This window comes from Macaca fascicularis, chromosome 2, assembly GCF_037993035.2.
Source record: "Macaca fascicularis isolate 582-1 chromosome 2, T2T-MFA8v1.1".
Lineage (NCBI taxonomy): Eukaryota > Metazoa > Chordata > Mammalia > Primates > Cercopithecidae > Macaca > Macaca fascicularis.
The window spans coordinates 83,377,218-83,398,458 of NC_088376.1; the positions used below are offsets into that span (position 1 = coordinate 83,377,218).

The following is a 21,241-nucleotide window of genomic DNA, read 5'->3' on the forward strand; positions in this document are numbered from 1 at the left end:
TCTGACATTTACGACCCTCCAGGCAAATGAGAGCAAAACGAAGAGATTCTCAATCTTAAAGCTGTTTACCAGCTGCTGGAAAATGTCGGCTTTGGGCACCCACAACCCATACAAAATTCAAAGGTATTAGAGCTGTCCCTTCTTGTGTCAAACCATAAAACACAAAAGCTGCACAATAGCTGCAATATATTGCCAAACTAAATTAACACATGAGGCAGAAATGACTGTACTTCTGTGAGAAATGGAGTCTTGAAAGGCCAGTTCTTTCCTCAGATCCCACGAGTTAAAGTGCTGAAAAGCAGACATTGTGGTTATGGTTCCCCGCCATGTGGTGTTTGTTGAATTCTCACTGGATATCCTAAAACACTTAAGCCTAAAGGGTTTAGGATGTCTACAGAGGCCGTAATTTGGAGACAACAACTTTATCTTTGTGGGAGATGCAGGGTACAATACAAATGTTTGTTGAGTTCCTTCTCTCTTCCTTGACAAGGAGCTTATTAAACAGTTCTCAAGCAGATTTTATGGGAAAGTAAATGATTTCATGGAGAAGAATTCTCATGGCTTAGCATGCTAAAGCTAGAGGCTTCAGTCAGGTGACACTCCAGGTTTACAGGGAATTGAAGGCAAGTTGGAACGCAGTTCATCAAATGTCAATAAGGTTTGAGAAGTATACTTGGATGTGGGGCTTGAAGGAAGATGCCAAGAAATTGCAGACCTGGGAATGGTCACAAAGAGAGAGAGATAAACATGCCAGGTGAATGTAGAAGGTGAGAGGAGAGGTCACAGGGAACCTAGAGATTTTCTAATCCAAAGACTATTCTTCAGGTTGGAGAAATTTCTCTTACATTAAAGAGACTACTTGGGCCATAAGTGTTTAGGATGGATAGTCAGAATAATAGAATTTTCAAACTGCTAGGAATGTGACATATTTATAAACCATACATATTTACAAACCATCCTACCTCTGCTTTTGTTTTTCCAGGGCCTTCCCATTGCGTTTCAAATGAAACCCATGGTTTCCTTATGCCTCCACAGCCCTGCAGCATGTGGCCTTTCAGGCTTTGCCTCAGCCTGCTCTCCCTGGGGCCCCTCCCGTGTCAGTCCTCATGCTGACCTGTCTTGCCAGCCTCAGTGCCCCTGGCCATCATGCAGCTTCAGCCTAATGTTCTTTCTTCACCTTTCATTGGATTCATTGTGTTTGTGTTTAGTCTACTTCCACTACACAGTGAATTCCATAAGGTCAAAAAACATGCCGCTCTCATTCTCCATTTTGCCATCAACATGTATCATAATACCTGGCTTCTGGTAGTTGCTACACAAATACTTGTTCAACAGAAGAATACGAATGAGGTCACTGGGGTCAAAATAGGTAGAGTAATTTCCTCAGACTCTCCCAAATCATTAATAGCAGAACTAGGCTAAGAACTCAAGTTTCCTAAGAAATACTGATTTCTAAGCGTGGTTAGAATATTCTCAGGTAAGAGTTCATTGACCTTTCTGCAGTTAGCATTTATGCTTTTGGAGAGATTTGGGAGGAGAAGCTTTTTTTTTTTTTTTTTTTTTTTCAGGACACTATTGAACCCAATTGCTGTATGAGCATCAGGAGGGTAAACTGGGTTGTATATATTGTAGTCGTTTCTCCTTGGCCGTGTTCCACCTCCCAAATCCTCTTTAGGGTTTTCATCCTATTTGCTCTTGTCCAGAGCTACTCCTTGAATCCTATGCGCACTGGTCCTCACTCTCTGGTTTTTCTTCTTTTCTTATCGTTAGTACATGCTCTTCTCTGCCCTTTGGAATGTCCTATCTATGCACCAAGGTAATTACTTTGGGGTAGAATTGCAGCTTTTTAATTTCCAGTGCTTATTTATGGGAAGGGCGAGGGGAAGCAAGACAGAGGGAAGGGACAAGGTGGTTAAATAGCATTCTGTTGTCAGCCTAGGTATGAAGCCAGCCCTTTATTAGATGTTATCTTGGCTCTGCCTGTGTTAGAGAGAGATAATTTATTTACTTTTTTGTTAATATTTTAAAAGGAAATCTCGATACTGGTTTTGTAACTCCCCAGAGAATCTTCAGTAGCATAAAGGGTGTTACAAAATTCTAAAGTCTCAAGAAGCAAAACCACTTAAACTAATAAACATGTCATATAATACTTTGTGGGGCCTGGGGAAGGATAATATCATGAAATCAAGCAATGATCAGCTTTTTAAAACTCCCAAAAGGACAATCATCACAGGCTGAGTAATTTGTTGTTGGTGTTAGTTTTGTTTTGTTTTCTTAGTTTCATCTTTCCTCCATAATTATCCTGTTTGTGCTCATAAATGCTTTTGTGGGAATAATATTTACGAATAATAGCTACTTTTTACTGAATACCTACTGTGTGCCAGGCACTTTACATTGTCTCAAATCCTTATCATAACCTTAATAGGTAGATATGGTTATTCATATTTCAAATGAGAAAATTAACACCTAAAGAAGTTATGTAAGTTGCTCAAGATCACATAACAAGGACTGTCAGACCACCCAAGCCTGTACCTACCTTCAGTAGCTGTGCCCTAGGGTGGCTGGAGATCAATGTCCATTGGCCCAAATACACAATCTAAGGAAAAAGTCTTGTGTTTGTTATGCAAAGCCTGCTTCAAAATAATTCACTTGATCTTCTCATCTCTCTTCCAACAAATTTGCCACCTTGGGGTTCATTCTATGTAGAAATTCTAGATGTGAAAGTACTTTGCAATATGTCATGTTATATGCAAACAAAATTAAGTAAATTTGAACTTGAACCATTGGATCAGAGTCTAGTGTACTGGATATTATATCAAGGCCAGCAGACTCAATTTTTAAAGAGCAAACAGCCTTTTTACTTATTTTCTCAAGCTCTCCATATATCTATGATGCTCTTATTTGGTGTTACCTACCCAATTGTGAACTGCACTAAGACATGGGGTAGGCTGAGCCTGGTGGCTCATACCTGTAATTCCAGCATTTTGGGAGGCCAAGGTGGGAGGATCACTTGAGCCCAGGATTTTGAGACCAGCCTGGGCAATATAATGGACGTTGTCTCTGCAAATAATAATTCAAAAAAAAAAAATTAGCTGGGAGTGGTGGCACATGCCTGTGGTTCTAGCTACTAGGGAGGCTGAGGCAGGAGGGTCACTTGAATCAGGGAGGTTGAGGCTGCAGCGAGCTATGATTGCACCACTGCACTCCAGCCTGGGCGACACAGTGAGACTGTCTCAATAACAACAATGGCAACAACAACCAAAAGATATGAGGTACATATTCGATCTTTCAGAAAGCATCAGGCTCTTGGGGAGCCCACAACCATAGAACTTCTTTGTTTAATATAAACACAGACAGAAACTCAAATAAATGTCTCTAATTTACGTTCATGTTTCTATCGTTTCATTGCTGGCAGTGATAGCCAGAAACTGAGGACCCTGAAGTCGCCTTTGATACAAATTCCCTCTCCCAGAGTCCTCTCTACACCTCTGGCTCCCTCACAGTGAGCTTCAACATTCCTCACAACCAAAAAACACAACAAAGCCGGGCATAGTGGCTCACACCTATAGTTCCAGCACTTTGGTAGGCCGAGGCGCGTGGATCACTTGAGGTTAGGAGTTCAAGACCAGCCTAGCCAACATGGCAAAACCCAATCTCTAATAAAAATACAAAAATTAGCTGGGCATGGAGGTGCATGCCTGTAATCCCAGCTACTTAGGAGGGTGAGGCAGAAGAATCACTTGAACCAGGGAGGTGGAGGTTGCAGTGAACCGAGATCACACCACTGCACTCCAGCCTGGGCGACGGAACAAGAGTCTTTCACAAAACAAAACAAAACAAAACCCATGCCTCTTGGAATTTAGGCAATGTATGATTAGGCAAGTATTAAAAGTTATTTTAAAGGCTAAGTAATAATATTTGGTGATACTTTCGGTCAACTAAAAAAAGCAGAAAGCAAAATTTTCTCTCTGCTATTGTGTCTAAAGAGTATTTTAGAAATATTAAAGGCCTCCCCAGTGTTTCGTTTTCTGCCTTGACCTTTGCCTTCATTCAAACACCAGATTAGACCTTCATCTCAGGAAGAACTCAGGATGGCAACAAGCACCAAAAAGGAATCTTTTCAGATTTCTACGTTTTTTAAGTCTAGCTCCTTAGGAGAACTCCTAGTCTCCTTAGGAGACTCAAACTAGAAAAAGATTGGAAAAGGAGAGTTGGAGAAGCAGAGAGGGCGGGGGCGTCGTTAGGTACCCGAGAGATGGGGTCTGCGCTTTACTCCACAGGCTGAGCTTGGGAAAGGAGGCAAGACCCCTCTGAGAAGAAATAAAAGTATTGGGGAGGATGCAGAGTTCCCAGCCCCCGCACACTGTGGGCGTTGAAAAATGATCTCCTCACACCCCAAAATAGCACAGAGGAGGCCCTGAAACCAGATGGGGCCGCGTGGGTGGAAACAAGAGGGTTTTCTTCAGTGGCTGGCACTAAACAGCACCTAAGGAACAATCAGGATGAAGGTCTCAGCCGATGCCGCTGTGGCTAGAGGACGGTGAGGATTTGATGCAACTCAGGGAAAAGTGGGGGAGGCTTGGCAAGAATGGAATTTGGAACAGGAATCAATGTATGGAGTCAGAGGAAAGTGCAGTAGGTATTTTGCTTTTCTGCATTTAAGGACTAAATTTTATACCTCCTAACCTGTGATTAAAACAAGAGATGAGGAGTGACATAAAAAAAACAAGAAAATTTGTCTGGATTTCTCTGAACCTCCACTTCTTCGAAAGAAGAATAATTAAAATGTTTAGAACCCAGAATTAGTGTGCGCAGAAGAAATAATAGACTACTATCTAATATATTAAAGTAATTATTTGTTGAGGTCATTAGATTGTAAATTTTTCTTTCATTTTTATTTCCCATATTTATGGAGATTTTTGTTGTTGTTCCTGTTGTTTTAAGAAATAAGATGAAGAGAAAGGACAGAGCAAAAAAGGAAGTAAAGAAAGAAAAAAGACAGTAAGAAAAAAGGACTTTTAAGTAGTATTGTGTAGTTAGAACATATTACCAGTGGTTTAAAAAAAATGAGGTTGGAAATGTGAATGGGGAGAAATTTTAAAGCATCTAAAGTTTCAGACTAAGAAATGTGGACAGTATCCTATAATCAATGAAGGGCCATGTGGACTGCATCCTGTAATCAAGGAAGGGTTTTAAATATTGGGGTAACATGGTCAAATCTATGTTTAAAAGCATTCTGGTCATTTCGGAGTGAGATTCCTAAGAACAAAGGCAGTGAAATAATTCCCAGACAATTGCAGTAACATAGACATAAAATCATGGGGGCACCCAGGCAGCGGCAGCAGGGATGAAGAAGCAGGAGTGGATGAAAATTTTTAAAGAGGTAGCAACTTAGTTAATGATTGGTTCTCAGAGAAAAAAAAAAAAATCATTGCTGAGACTATCCTGATGTGTGGAATCTTCAGCCACAGCTTGAAAGCGCTCCTGTTTTAAGAGGAGATTAAGCATCTTGAGTGTCATTTTGTAACTGGACAGAATCGAAGACTGCTAATGAATGTTGGCCACTTAGCAACCACAAAGCAGCTTTGGGCAACAGCCACAGACGAGCTGTCCTGTGGCTCTGAGCCACCTACTCCCTCTACTCTAAGCCACCTGACAGCTGATGGGAAATGCCTCCAGCCAGAGCTCAAATAAAGCCCTGAAACTTCCAGAGCGTCACTAGGAGGACACTCTCTTCACTGGGAAGGGAAGAGCTGAGTCCAGAGCCCCTGACTCCATTTCCTAATCCATTCCCTTGCACGACGTTCTGTCCCAGTGAAGTGTGAGATGGCCACAATGATCTTCCCTTTTTGCCCACAACAAGCAGAAACAAGACCAGTGTGTTCAAACCAGTGTTTATTGAAGGCTCAAGGATTACACAAAGTAAATACATCTGGAGAGCAGCATGAATCCTGGTAACTCTTAAGACACAGCTCACTCTCTGAAGATCACAAGGCCCATCTCATCTTTGTGAGCCCCCGGAAAGAAGTGAGAACAGCCTGTATTTTCCATCCATGGTCCCACATTTCTTTCACTTGGTAGAAGCCATCCCTAAATCTCACCACCCCAGAGTCGCAGCATTCCGTGTGAATAATTTGTATTCTGGGTTTGTTTTATTTCTAGCTGTCCTTTGTCCCCAAAAGCCCTGAGATATTTGTAAAGATTTGAATTAATAAAACAATCTTAAAGGTTTAAAAATTGGGGAAAATTTTAAAAATTGCTCAAACATTTTTAAAACCTTCATAACACAACTATCAGTGTTTTCATATATTCCCTTGTAGTTTTCTTGTATATATTTTATATAGTTTTAATTGTACAATATATACACACACTTGTTTTTTTGGTATCATTATACCATTTTTCATATTGATTTTCAGCCTTCATTGTATCTTTTTTGATGATTCCTAAAGTGCCATCATTATATTACTATTTCTATATTTAGGGCTATTATATCTCTTTCATTTTCAAATTATTTTTTAAAGTCATTTTTTTCTGAGGATACAAACACGCTATAGAACATTTAAAATAAACAATAAAAAGTTGTTTATGCAGTACATGAAATTGTGATTTACAGATGTACAGATTTGATTTCCACTTTTGTTCCTTGATTTTAATCTCACACAGTTACTCCAGGAAAGGGGTTCTCGGGCTATCGTCAGGCATTTGTTCCTATTGCCTCAGTGCAGAATCCCTGGCTGCACATCGCCACCTCAGACCAGATCCAAATCTTGGTTTCCACCAGCAGCCACCCCAAGGTAGCTCTGCTCCTCCAGTGACCTGCTCCTCAAGGCCTCAGCTCTTTTCCCCCATTTTCTTTTTATTATTATTATTATTTTAATTGACATAAAACTGTATATATTTATGGGGTACTGAGTGATATTTCTTTTTTTTTTTTTTTTTTTTTTTTGAGACGGAGTCTTGCTCTGTCACCCAGGCTGGAGTGCAGTGACGTGATCTCGGCTCACTGCAAGCTCCGCCTCCTGGGTTCAAGCAATTCTCCTGCCTCAGCCCCCCAAGTAGCTGGGACTGCAGGCGCCCACCACCGCTCGGCAATTTTTTTTTTGTATTTTTAGTAGAGATGGGGTTTCACCATGTTAGCCAGGATGGTCTGGATCTCCTGACCTTGTGATCCGCCCGCCTCGGCCTCCTAAAGTGCTGGGATTACAGGCTTGAGCCACTGCACCTGTCCCTAAGTGATATTTCAGTACTGGTATACAATATGTAATGATCAAATCAGGGTAATTAGCATATCCGTCACCTCAAAATTGATTATTTCTCCATGTTGGGAACATCCAAAATCCTCTCTACTAGGCCAGACACAGAGACTCACGCCTGTAATCCCAGCACTTTGGAAGGCCGAGGCAGGTGGATCAACTGAGGTCAGGAGTTCAAGACCAGCCTGGCCAACATGGTGAAATCTCGTCTCTACTAAATATACAAAAATTAGCTGGGCGTGGTTGTGTGCACCTGTAATGCCAACTGCTCGGGAGGCTGAGGCAGGAGAATCTCTTCAACCCAGGAAGTGGAGGTTGCAGTGAGCCAAGATTGCGCCACTGCACTCCAGCTTGAGTGACAAGAGTGAAACTCTATCTCAAAACAAAAACAAAAACAAAACCCTCTCTTCTAGCTATCTGAAAGTATGTAATAAATTATTGTTAACTATAGTCACCCTACAGTGCAATAGAACACTAGAACTTAATCCTGTTGTCTAGCTATAATTTTATGCCTATTAACCAACCTCTCCCTATCTCCCCTCCCAGTCACTAGTTTCCAGCCTCTAGTTACCACTATTCTCCTTCTACTTCTATGAGATCAAATTTTTGAGCTTCTGCAGATGAATGAGAACATGTGGGACTTACTGTGCCTGGATTCTTTCACTTAATGTCCTCCAGGTTCATCCATGTTGCCACAAATGACAATATTTCATTCTTTTCTATGGTTGAATAATGTTCCATTATTGCATTAGTCCATTCTTGCATGCTATCAATACCTAAGATTGGGCAATTTATAAAGAAAAGAGGTTTCATTGGCTTGCAGTTCTGCAGGCTGTACAGGAAGCATGGCTGGAGAGGCCTCAGGAAACTTAACAAGCATGGTGAAAGGTGAAGAAGCAGCAGGCATGTCTTACATGGTTGGAGCAGATGGAAAAGAGAGATGGGGGAGGTGCCACACCCTTTTAAACAACCAAATCTCACGAGCGCTCACTTACATATCATGAAAGCAACATTGAGGGGGAAATTAGCCTCCTGAACCAATCACCTCCCACCAGGCCAAACCTCCAACATTGGGGATTACAATTTGACATGAGATTTGGACGGGGACACAGACCCAAACCATATCAGTTATATACATCATGGCCACTTTGGTTGTTTTCATATCTTGGTTATTGCAAATAGTGCTGTGCTAAGCATGGGAGTAAAGATCTCTTCGACATACTGATTTCTTTTTCTTTGAATACACTTGGAGGTGGGATGGTTAGATCATGCGGTAGTTCTGGTTTTAGTTTTTTGAGGAACTGCCATACTGTTTTCCATAATGGCTGCACTAATTTCCCTCCCTCCCTCCCTCCCTCCCTCCCTCCCTCCCTCCCTCCCTCCCTCTCTCTCTCTCTCTCTCTCTCTCTCTCTCTCTCTCTTTCTTTCTTTCTTTCTTTCTTTCTTTCTTTCTTTCTTTCTTTCTTTCTTTTGGAAGAAAGAGGCTCTTCTAGACTTCCACCTCTATTGTAAGACCAGCAGAATCTCCCATAGTGTATCTTCTCTGGGACTGGTTGTTCTGCATGGGGAACATGCCTTAGAGCTCCTAGTCTGCAGCACCCACAATGCCCAAAGCAGGTATTGGCAGCTTTCTTAGCAGCAAAGGTTTTTGAAGCATGGAGAACAGAACCTTTCTACGTTATTTTTCACATTGATGAGTGTTTTATAATTGCTTTACTCAGCAAGCCTAGGAAATACGTAAGTAGTCATCAGTTTTACAGATGTGAGAATTAAGGTTCAGAAAGGCTAAATGACTTGCTTTAAATAGTCACAAAATTGTGTCATTAGAGAGTTAAATGAGAACTCTCTTTTCTATTAAAATTACATACTTCTTGTGGTAAAGATAAATGATACAATAATGCAGGAAGTACACATGTTGACCTAATAAAGGGGCAGAGTTGAAGCCTAGAGAAAGAGGTGAAAGAAGAGTGGACCAGCACAGGGAGATCCAACAGAAGTCAAAGGTCATAGGAACAAATAATTGCGTGGCTCTAACAGCTTAAAAATGCTTATTGTATGTGTTTGTGGTGAGTGTCGTGGTTCTTGATTTGATCCACTTGATTTGATCAAGAATCCACGTGTAGTGGTTCTTGATTTGATCCAGTGGTTCTTGATTTGATCCATCTTGATTTGAGCCACTTACCCAGTGGCTCAGCTTCATTCTTTTTTTTTTTTTTTTTTTTTTTTTGAGACGGAGTCTCACTCTGTCGCCCAGGCTGGAGTGCAGTGGCACAATCTTGGCTCACTGCAAGCTTCGCCTCCCGGGTTCACACCATTCTCCTGCCTCAGCCTCCAGAGTAGCTGGGACTATAGGCGCCCGCCACCACGCCTGGCTAATTTTTTGTATTTTTAGTAGAGATGGGGTTTCACCGTGTTAGCCAAGATGGTCTTGATCTCCTGACCTCATGATCCGCCCACCTCAGCCTCCCAAAGTGCAGGGACTACAGGCGTGAGCCACTGTGCCCAGCTTGGGCTGGCTTTTTTGGCTTGGAACAACTCCTCTAGTCCCTTCCTCTCCTAGTCAGGGTCATATTTCAATTCTTCACAATGAGAATCTTCATTCACTTAAACTCCAACCTCCTCACCACCACAATGGCATGCCTTGCCCTAGAATTCATCTCAACAACCAGAACAATCCATAGGACATAATAACTAAAAAGAATCCATTTCTCAAATCTGAATAATTTTATCTAGAATAGCAATTACAGAATTTTCTATTCACTCTAGATTACAAGTGAATCCAGAGTGGCCTTTGGTGACCCAGTTCCCAAAATTTTCAAGGTCCCTCTGCCAGGGTCAAGTGGAGACATGACTCCTCATTCTCTTTCTGAATATACTTAGATCTTCTGATCTTGACGCAGGTGCCCCGTGGGTAAAACACACACCCACGTACTTCTGAAAGACAAATAGTTCTTAAAGATCATACTGTCTAAACTAAATCACATTAAATGGAAAAATCTTCCTAACAGCTCTGACAATCTACAAAGACTTATCCTAAAATAAAGTAGACCTTTACATGATTACCTAATGCCATTCTTCTTTTCCTTTCTTCAAACTCCACCTTCCAAACTATGGCCTAAGGGTTTGCTAATGATAAAGACACTGCCCATCACAAGTCCTGCTCAAACAGAAAACCCATTCACCCCTGATCTTAACCCTTAACTACACAAAAATACTGGCAGACAGTTTGAATGTACAGGTTTAGATTTAGGCCAACTTGAATTTTTAGGTAGGGATTTTTATTGCACCATTTGTCTCTGTGAGTGGAATAAGGTCTGTGAAACATTTTCTTACCACTGCCCTTCCCACCAGCTAGCAAAAGCTCCTAGCAATGACATTTAGGAATTGGTCTGTTTTTATTTTTATTTTCCTATTTCTTTACATGACGTGTAATCTAAGCTTGACCTATTATAAAGAATAAATGTGAAAAGGACAAATGAAATGATTAATAGTCTAGAGGTGAGCATTGTTTACTATGTCCTAGTTTTAATTTTTCCTATGCCATTTTTAAATAAAATTGGGATTCTATTGGATAGAGCATTACAAGACTGCTTCTTGTGGAAAGAATGCTTCTGAATGCCTTTCACAACACCTAGATGCTAGATGCTTGCTTTCACAATACTCCCTCCTTATCCAGTTTCCCTTTCTGTGTTTTAGTTACCCAGTGCAGAAATATTACATACAATATTTTCAGAGAGAAAAACTACATTCACCTAACTTTTATTACAGTATATTATTATTCTATTTTCATTGTTAATTTATTACTGTTAATTTCTTACTATGTCTACTTTATAAATTAGACTTTCCCATAGGTATGTATGTATGCATAGGAAAAAGCATAGCATACATAGGGTTCAGTACTATCTGCAGTTTCATGCATGCACTGGAGGTCTTGAAACATCTCTCAAGGGTCAAGGGAGTCTACTATATCTGAATTCCGATATAATTCACATTCCATAAGATTTATCTTTTTAAAATGTAAAATTCAGTGGTTTTTAGCATATTCCCAAAGTTGTGCAACCATCACTATTATCTGATTCCAGAACAGTTTCATGATCCAAAAAGAAACTCCATATCCCTAATAGCAGTCACTCTCCACCCCCTCTACCGTAAGCCCTTGGCAAACACTAAACTACTTTCAATCTCTAGGGATTTGCCTACTTTAAATATATCATACAAATGAAATCACACAACATGCAGCCTTTTATGACTGGCTTCTTTCACTTACCATAATGTTTTCAAAGCTCAGCCATTTATGAGTACTTCATTCCTTTTTATGACTGAGTGATATTCCACTGTATGAATATATCAATTTTGTTTATCCATTCATCAGTTGATGAACATTTGTGTTGTTTCCAATTTGGGGCTGTTATGAATAATACTGCTATAAACATTTGTGTACCAGTTTCTGGATGAACATATGTTTCATTTCTCTTGGGTGTTTACCTAGGAGTAGAATTACTGGATCATATTGTAACTCTATGTGTAACCATTTAAGGAATTCTCAACCTATTTTCCAAAGCAGCTGCACCATTTTAAAGTCGCACCAGCAGTGTATGAGGGTTCCAATTTCTCCACATTCTTACCAAGGCTTCGTAGTATCTTTCTTTTTTATTATAGCTATCAAATAGCATTTGCCAAGTGGTATATCATTAAGGGTTTGATTTACATTTCTCTGATGGGCTAATGATGAACATCTTCACACTTTATTGGCCATTTACATATCTTCTGTGGGGAAGTATCCATTCAGATGCTGTGCTTATTTTTAAATTGGGCTATTTGTCTTTTTGTTGAGTTGTAAGAGTTCTTTATATATTCTAGACACTAGACTCTTATCATGTATATGATTTGCAAATATTTTTTCCATTCTGTATGTTCTTCTCACTTTCTTTTTTTAAACTTTTATTATTATTATTATTATTTTAGAGACAGGTTCTTGCTCTGTCACCCAGATTGGAGTACAGCGGTGTCATCATAGCTCATTGCATCCTTGAATTCCTGGGTTCAAGCAATCCTGCCTCAGCCTCCTGAGTAGCTAGGATGACAGGTGTGCCACCATGCTTGGTTAGTTTTTTTTATTTTCTTGTAGAGACAGAGTCTCACTGTATTGCCCAGGCTGGACTTGAACTCCTGGACTTAAGCTATCTTCCTGCCTCCATCTCTCAAAGCACTGGAATTACAGGTGTGAGTCACTACACCCGACCTCACTTTCTTAATAATGTCCTTTGAAGCACAAGAGTTTTTATTTTGATTAAGTTCAACTTGCCTTTTGGGGATAAGGGGCAGGGTTGTTCATGCTTATGGTATTTTATCTAAGAAACCATTGCCTAATCAAAGGTCACAAAGATTTACACCTATGTTTTCTTTTCTTTTCTTTTGACAAGGTCTTGCTATTTTGCTCAGATTGGAGTACAGTAGTTGTTCACAAGTGCAAGCATCAAAGTGTCCTGCAGCCTAAAACTTCTGGCCTCAAGTGATCCTCCTGCCTCATCTCCTGAGTAGCTGGGACTACAGGCATACACCACCACTTTTGGCTTTACACCTATGTTTCTAAAGAGTTTTAGCTTTTACATTTAGATTTTTAATTTATTTTTAGTTAATTGTTTTATGTGGTGTGAGGTTAGGAATCCAACTTTATTCTTTTGTGCATGAATTTCTAGTTGCACCAGCACCATTTATTGCAAAGACTTATCTTTCCCCCATTGAATTATCTTGACACTCTAGCCAAAAATCAATTGATCATAAATGTGAGTTTATTTCTGAATCTTCAGTCCTATACCAATGATCTATATGTTTACCCTAATGCCAGTACTACACAGCTTTTCCTTAGAGAGAGAGAGAGAGAGTGCTGAGAATTTGAAAGACGTTGCTCTGAATTTGTACATCAATTTGGAGATATTATCATAACAATATTAAGTTTTTCTGTCTAGGAACAGGGATATTTTTCTGTTTATTTAGATTTAAAAAAAATTTTTTTTCAGGATGTTCTGTAGCTTTCAGTATGTAACTCTTGCAGTTTTTTGTTAACTTTGTTTCTGAGTATTTCCATTTCATTTCATTTTGTCCATTGCCAGTGTATAAAAATACAGTTGATTTTTGTGTATTGATCTTCTATCTACAACATTGCTTTTTTATATTAATACTAATAGCTTTTTTGTGGATCCTATAGGATTTTCTATATTTGAGGTCATCTGCAATTAGAAATGGATTTGCTTCTTTTTTCTAATGAATGCTTTCTTTTCCTTCTTTTTCTTGCTTTATTGCTCTGGATAGAACCTAAAGTACCATGCTGAATAGAACTGGCAAAAACAGATATCTTTATCTTCTTCTTGATCTTAGGAAGAAAGCTTTTAGTCTTTCATCATTACATACAATGTCAGCTTTGGATATTTTGTAGAAGTCCTTTGTAAGGTTGAAGAAGTTCCCATCCATTCCTAGTTTTTATTATGAAATGTGCGGTATTTTATTAAATGCTTTTATTCATTATTGTGATTATTATCTGACTTTTTCTGTTAATATGGTATATTATAGTAATTGCTTTTCACAGGTTGAGCCAAACTTGCACCCCTAGGATAAAACCTACTTAGTCATGTTGTATCATCTTTTTAAATGTGCTGAGTTTTGTTTCTTAGTATATCATTGAGGATGTTTGCATCTGTATACATAAAAGATATGTTTATCCTTTTTTCCTTGTGATATCTTTGCCTAGTTTTGGTATCAGGATAGTATCAGCCTCATAGAATGAATTGGGAAGTGTTCCCTTCTCCTCTACTTTTTGAAAGAGTTTGTGAAGGATTTGTGTTAATTCTTTAAACATCCGGTAGAATTTACCAGTGAAGCCATTTGGCCCTGAGACGTTTTGAGAGGAACGTTTTTATTACTAATTCAATCTCTTTGCTTGTTATAAGTCTATTTAGATTTTTCTATTTCTCTTTGGGTCAATTTTGGTAAGTGTGTCTTTCTGTGAATTTGTTGATTTCATCTAGGTTATCTAATTTGTTGGCATAAGAGTGTTCAATGTATTCTGTTATAATCCCTTTATACTTACGTAAAGTCAACATTAATGTCCCCCTTTTCATTCCTGATTTTAGTAATTTGAATATTGTCTCTTTTTTCCTTGCCATAGACTTGGCATTGTTTTTCAACAAATACAGAACAATTTGTTCTCCCAGAACTTCACCTCATTCCAATTTCTCTTGGTCTGACTGAGAAGAATTTTTGTGGAAGGGATTGAATATGATTTGTTCATTGACTTGTAAAGTGATTTCTTCCATTCCTTTTGGTGCTTCTGCCAAGTGAAGATTTTTAATATTTTCTAATAAAAAGAGATATGGATAACAATAAGAATGCAATAAACAAAGGCAGCTTTGTGAAAAAATATCTTTTTATTATGATTTGCAAGAAAATTTAGGCATAATATTTATGAATATAATGTTCTATTTATTTTAATTCTCATTAAAAGATATCAAATTGGCTGGGCGCAGTGGCTCATGCCTGTAATCCCAGCACTTTGGGAGGCTGAGGCAGGCGGATCACCTGAGGTCAGGAGTTTGAGACCAGTCTGACCGATGTGGTGAAACCCCATCTCTACTAAGAATAAAAAATTAGCAGAGTGTCGAGGCATGCACCTGTACTCCCAGCTACTTGGGGGGCTGAGGCAGGAGAATTGCTTGAACCCAGGAGGCGGAGATTGCAGTGAGCTGAGATCGTGCCACTGCACTCCAGCCTGGGTGACAGAGTGAGACTGTCTCAAAAAAGAAAAAAAAAAATCAAATTATTTATGTATTAAAATGTGAATAATCTATTAAGTTGTAAAAATTAATCATTGGCCACATATTTGTGCTAAAAGTATAAAAACATATATGGGAATGATACAAGTAAAATAAAAGCCATTTCTAGAGGGGGAAAGAGTGAGAAAGTATCAGAGGTGAGACTTTAGCTGTGTAGGTAAAGATTTGGTTTTGTTTTGTTTAGTTTTTTTTTTATTAAAGAGAGGATCACAGAGATTTGAAGCAAATATACCATTAATGTTAATGTGTGAAATCTGGGTAAGAGATTCTTGAGTGTCTAATTTTAATGAACAGAGAATAACAAAATATTTAAACAAAAGTAACACTGACTTTTTTTTTTTTTTTTTTTATTCAGTCTCGCTCTGTTACACAGGCTGGAGTGCAGTGGCACAATCTCGCCCCTCTGCAACCTCTGCTTCCTGGGTTCAAGTGATTCTTCTGCCTCAGCCTTCCCAGTAGCTGGGATTACAGGTGCACGCCACCACACCCAGCTAATATTTCTAGTGTTAGTAGAGACGGGGTTTCACCGTGTTGGCCAGGCTGGTCTCAAACTCCTGACCTCAGGTGATCAGTCTGCCTCGGCCTCCGAAAGTGTTGGGAATACAGGCATGAGCCACCATGCCCGCCCTTACACTGAAGTTTTAAATTGGCTTTTTAAAGTTTAATGTTGTTATAATAATGAGCAAAGAAAATAAACAGACAAATCACAAAAGGAAATAAAATTTCCCCACCTAGATTACCCTTCTGAACTGAATAACTTACGCCCCTCAGCTTCAGGAATTGCCTTAGCATGCTTCCTTTACCCAGTCAACCTTCATACAGTGACTGGACAATGCAGGGTATAAAAGTCTGACCTCCTCAGTCAAACTTGGAACAATTCTGAAGAGACATCCCAGCTTCAGAGTTCCCTATAGTTTAGTTGAGACATTTGTTGAGACTGCCCCTCAGCCCAACATTTTCCTGTGTCCTCTGTTGTCCAGTCCTGCTTATTCCTTGCCCCACAAGTATTGGTCCCAGGGACTTTTCTGTTTACATATCTCCATCTCAGAGTCTGCTTTCTGGAGAATTCTGCTTGTGATATATAGGTATATAAATACAAAAGCTCACTAATGACAAACAATAGCTCCAATTTAAACCAGAAAACATAATTACGGTGAGAACAGGATGGTAGCCACTGGGTGTGGCAGAACATGTTAGTTTTCTGTATAAAGTCCGTCTCCTCTTTTTACTCAGTAACATAATCCTTTTTTTATTTGAAGAAGTAATGTACTCTACCAGAAGGTATATTTCCTAGCCTCTCTTGTAGCAAGGTATGTCCATATGACTAAGATAAAACCACTGAAATGTCAATGTTACTGGACCACCAAATATGATTCTTTAAGAAACTAGGCTCAAATAGTAGGTATTCCTCTTTTGGTGTCCCCGTTTCTCCTTCCAACAGCCTGGAATGGGGGTGCAATGGTCAGAGTTCAGCAATCATATTGTGGCCTTGAGGATGGAAGCATGGTGAAACAAAGAGAAGCTAGGTGTCTACTGATTTCAAAGGACACCATATCCCCTGTATTGCTACCTCTGGACTTCACAATTTTGTGAAGGGCTTTTTGTGCACTGTATATGAAATTTTGTAATTGGGTATTTGAGAGGCTGTTGGTTCTAATTTTCTATTATAAGCTACCAAATCTAATTATAATTTAAACAGATGCTCTGCTAGTAAAATAAAAGGAGAAAAATTATTTTGGAAGATGATTAAGCATTTGTCTTGTAATGTTCTCACTGGAGTGATTCTACTTCCAAGAATAAATTCTAAGAAAACTAAATTGTGTGTGTGTGTGTGGTGTGTATGTGAGAGTGTGTATGTGTGTGTGTAGCTTTCAGAATAAAGACATTTAAGTCACGAAAAAAAATAGAAACTACCTAAACATGCAGCATAATGGAATGGGTAATAAAATATGATGTAGTCATGGAATTTAAAAATTAAATCAAGAAATTGAATTAACTCAAGAAATTGAGAAATTAACTCAAGAAATTGAGAGCATTTTTATATTAAAAAACATTTTGTGGTAATAATTTAAACAATATAGAAGTTCATGAACTGAAAGTAATACTCTTCCTCTCCTATTCTAGATCCATATCCCTGACTCTTTCCAATCTGGTGCGTATCTTTCCATAATTTTTCCTTTGTCTATACAAACACATGCAGATATGTATTCAGATACACGAAGACTTTTAAAAACCGGATTGTAACACATACTTAAAAGAAAAATTATCAATAACATGGAGAAATGTTCACTTTACAATAATAAGTTTTACAAGCAACATAAAATTTGATACACTACAGCAAGATCTCAACTACATTTCAAAAGTAGAAAAAAGAAAAAAGTCTAGAGTGTAATATATAATAAATACATAAATAAATGAGTACTAACTACTAATTGAAAATATTAATGAATAATGTTTACTGTTAATAATAAATATTTTCTCCTAGAACTAACAGAGCATTGTTCTCTTCACAATTCTCATAAGGCTTAAAGTAAAACACATCTTACTACATTTTAAGGGAGATATTGGAGGCTGAGGGCACATATTTGAACCACCTGGCTTCCAGTTCCATCCAAAATGACCTAGAAAATTTAAAATATGTAAAACCTTAAATCAGTACTGGAAGCTAGGGAAGGAAGCCATATAAATGCCAGAAACTTCAAAGAATTTCTTTTAAATCCTGTGCAGTTTGGACCTGATTAAAGAAGGACAACAAAGGCCAATTTGCCATCACCAAAGGAGCAGCTTGACCTGGAGGGATGAGGCCTGGAGGCCGACAGCAGGAGCCCGTCAGTGATTCCTTCGGCTCTTGAAAATGGTGAGAATGTGATGGTATTAGGGTTGGAAAACAGTAGTAAATATTTCAAGCAGAAAGCCCATGCATGGTGGCAATAGTTGTAATATTGGATGATTTCCCAAAGCTTTGGAGATTTTTCAGTCTCTGTGGAGCAGGCCCTGAAGGCAAGGCCTAAGTGGCTACCCCAAGTAGCGGGCCATCAAAGAATGCTGAGGCAGTGGGCACCTGGCTAGAGACCTCGCCTGGGAAGTAGGGGCAGGGCAGCTATATCACATGCCAGAAATGAGCCTGGGGGCCCTTAGAAGCCCTAGATAGGAAGCTCACCACAAAATCTGTCAACTAGCCCAGCACTTTCACCAAAAACAAAAAGAAACCTTATAGGCCAGGTATGGTGGTTCACGCCTGTAATCCCAGCACTCTGGGAGTCTGAGGTGGGTGGATCACCCGAGGTCAGAAGTTCGAGACCAGCCTGGACAACATGGCGAAACCCTGTCTCTACTAAAAATACAAAAATTAGCCAGGCGTGATGGCATACATCTGTAATCCCAGCTACTTGGGAAGCTGAGGCAGGAGAATTGCTCCAACCCAGGAGGCAGAGGTTGCAGTGAGCCAAGATCATGCCACTGCACTCTAACCTGGGCAACAGAGTGAGACTCCATCTCAAAAAAAAAAAAAAAAACCCTATAAAGATGAAGTTTAGATAAATATATTTTTTTAAATAATTGACCCCTCCTCACATAATACATAAGAATTAATTTGAAATGGGCCATAGATTTGTACGTAAAACATAAATAAATAAGGCTTCTAGAAGAAAACATAATGTCTTTATGATCTTTGTTTAGGCAAAGTTTCTCAAATAGGACACCGAAAACACTAGCCAGAAAATAAAAGATTGAAAAAATTGAACTTCATTAAAATGAATAATTTATGTTTATCAAAAGACAATATGGGGAGGGTGACAAGGCAAGCCACAGACTGGGAGAAGATATTTGTAATAGATGTAACCAACCACGGACTCATACCCAGACTATATAAAGAATTCCCACAAATCAGTAAGACTATAACTAAAAACCACTTAAAATGAGTTAAAAAAAAAAAAAAAAAACAAAAACAACTTTAACAGACACTTTACAGAAGTGGGTAGCATATGGATGGATGACCAATAAGTGAATAAGCACCAGTCACAGGGAAAGACAAATAGCTGACAGTAAGAAGTGCTGACGAAGACATAGGGCAACTGGAATTCTCAAAAATTGTTGATAAAAGTGTAAACAGATTTTTTAAAAACTTTGGGAAAATGTTTGACTAGAACTAAACATATGTACACTCTATTACCCAGAATTTCACTTTCAGGTATATAACCTACAAAAACGAGTGTTTAAATCTATCAAAATACATGTACAAGCATGGTCACAGGAGCTTTATTTATGAAGTCAAAAGCTTACAGTAGAACAAGTATACTTATTTTTTTTTAGAGACAGTCTCACTTTGTCGCCCAGACTGGAATGCAGTAGCATCATCTCAGCTCATTGCAACCTCTGCCTCCTGGGTTCAAGTGATTCTAGTGCCTCAGCCAGACACTGCCACACCTAGCTGATTTTTGTACTTTTAGTAGAGACGGGTTTTCTCTATGTTGGCCATGCTGGTCTCGAACTCCTGACCTCAGGTGATCCACCCACCTTGACCTCCCAATGTGCTGGGATTACAGGTGTGAGCCACCACGCCTGGCCTAAGTGTACCATTTTTAGATTACATGAGAACAGGAACAAACTTCCTGCATGTGCAAAACCATGGATGAATTTCATCAACGTAATGTTGAGCAAGAGAAAACAGACTCAAAACTTAGGATAATGATTGAGTCCTTCAAGAAACAGATGCCAAGTTTGAGTTAGAAGTGCAAAAGATTTGCTGGGAATATAGGTGGACATGGAAAGCCGTTAAGCCTGACATTTAGAGGGTGAAGGATGGAGAATTGGGTAGAAAGGGCCTCAGCCTCCAGTGAAGCTCTGGGTAAGTCTTTTCCAGTGCAATGAGAAGCTTCAATACAAAGTTATCCATATAGGAATTACTCACTGGCCAGAAATGGGAAGTCTTTATACCATATCTATGCTCAATCATTGACTGCTGCTACCCAGAGAGTGCATTGCCATGTCTCAAAAGCCAAGACAGCTGCTGAAGCTCACACATCTGGGGACTGTTAACCAAATGCACTCCCTTGTAGCAGATTCTCTCTTGAAGGAGATCTGAATGATACTCCTCTATGACTGCCACAGGTACATTCTGTGCACAGGTACATTCTGATTGCCCTTACATGAAGTCTAAAGCTGTCACATATAATCTGACAGAGGTGACAAAGGTCAGAAGAGCATGGGGATTTGACTATGGGAGGGCGAGAGACCCTGTTGGATTGCAGAAAATATTTTCTTTCTATATCTGGATAGTGATTACATGAATATATACATATTTTAAAATTCAATAAGCTATACACTTAACAGTTATGATATGTAAGTTACACTCTTGCTAAAAACGGGTAGAGATATAGGAAAGAGATGCCTCTCCAGGTTTACACATGGTCCTGACTCCCTGAAGTTGTTACATTAAGAAACTAGTCACAATCCTCCTTTTCAGATTTAAAGGATCCCTAAAAGTATTCCCCCAAAAAAGGAAGAAGAGGTTTTTAAAAATCCCTTCACCTGCTTTTGTGGGGGAGACAACTAGAACAAAATTTCATTGCTTAATTATAAATAAACAGAAAACTCTCACATAGCTAGGACTAGGTGTAGCAGTGACAGAACACCCAAAATAATACTAACTTAACCAAGATGAAATTTAGTTCACTGTCATCTAAAAGAAGTTCAAAAGTAGGCAGTTGAGGGCTGCTACAGTGCTCAGTAGTGTCAAGGACCTGGGATGCTTCTATTTTACTATTCTGCCATCCTTGGCAGTTGGCTTCTACCTCACTGTGGAAGAAGGCTGCTTGAGCTATAGTCATTACATCTGAATTCCAGCTACAATTAAATATGGCAAAGAGGCACTCCTCCTTCTATTTAAAGACACTCCTCAGAAGTTGTATGTAGCATATCCATTTATATCCCTTTGGCTGGAACTTAGTTTTTGTTTTGTTTGATTTTTGTTTTGAGGAAGAGCCTCACTCTGTCGCCCAGGCTGGAGTTCAGTGGCATGACCTTGGCTCACTGCAATGTCTGCCTCCCAGGTTCAAGCTACTCTCCTGTCTCAGCCTCTTGAGTAGCTGGGATTACAGGTGTGAACCACCATGCCCAACTAATTTTTGTATTTTTAGTAGAGACTGGGTTTCACCATTT

At 39.2% G+C, this 21,241-nt stretch overlaps 1 long non-coding RNA gene across 1 annotated transcript in view; it reads right to left on the bottom strand.

Moving 5' to 3' along the window:
• LOC107128853 (uncharacterized) overlaps positions 1–4,533 on the bottom strand; it is a 31,031-nt gene extending 26,498 nt beyond the window's left edge. Inside the window, exons 1-2 of the long non-coding RNA XR_001488591.3 lie at positions 4,249–4,533; positions 2,969–3,060 (exon numbers count right to left, since the gene is read on the bottom strand). This is a non-coding gene — a long non-coding RNA (uncharacterized lncRNA). The remainder of the gene's footprint in view (positions 1–2,968; positions 3,061–4,248) is intronic.
• Between the last annotated feature and the right edge of the window lie 16,708 nt (positions 4,534–21,241).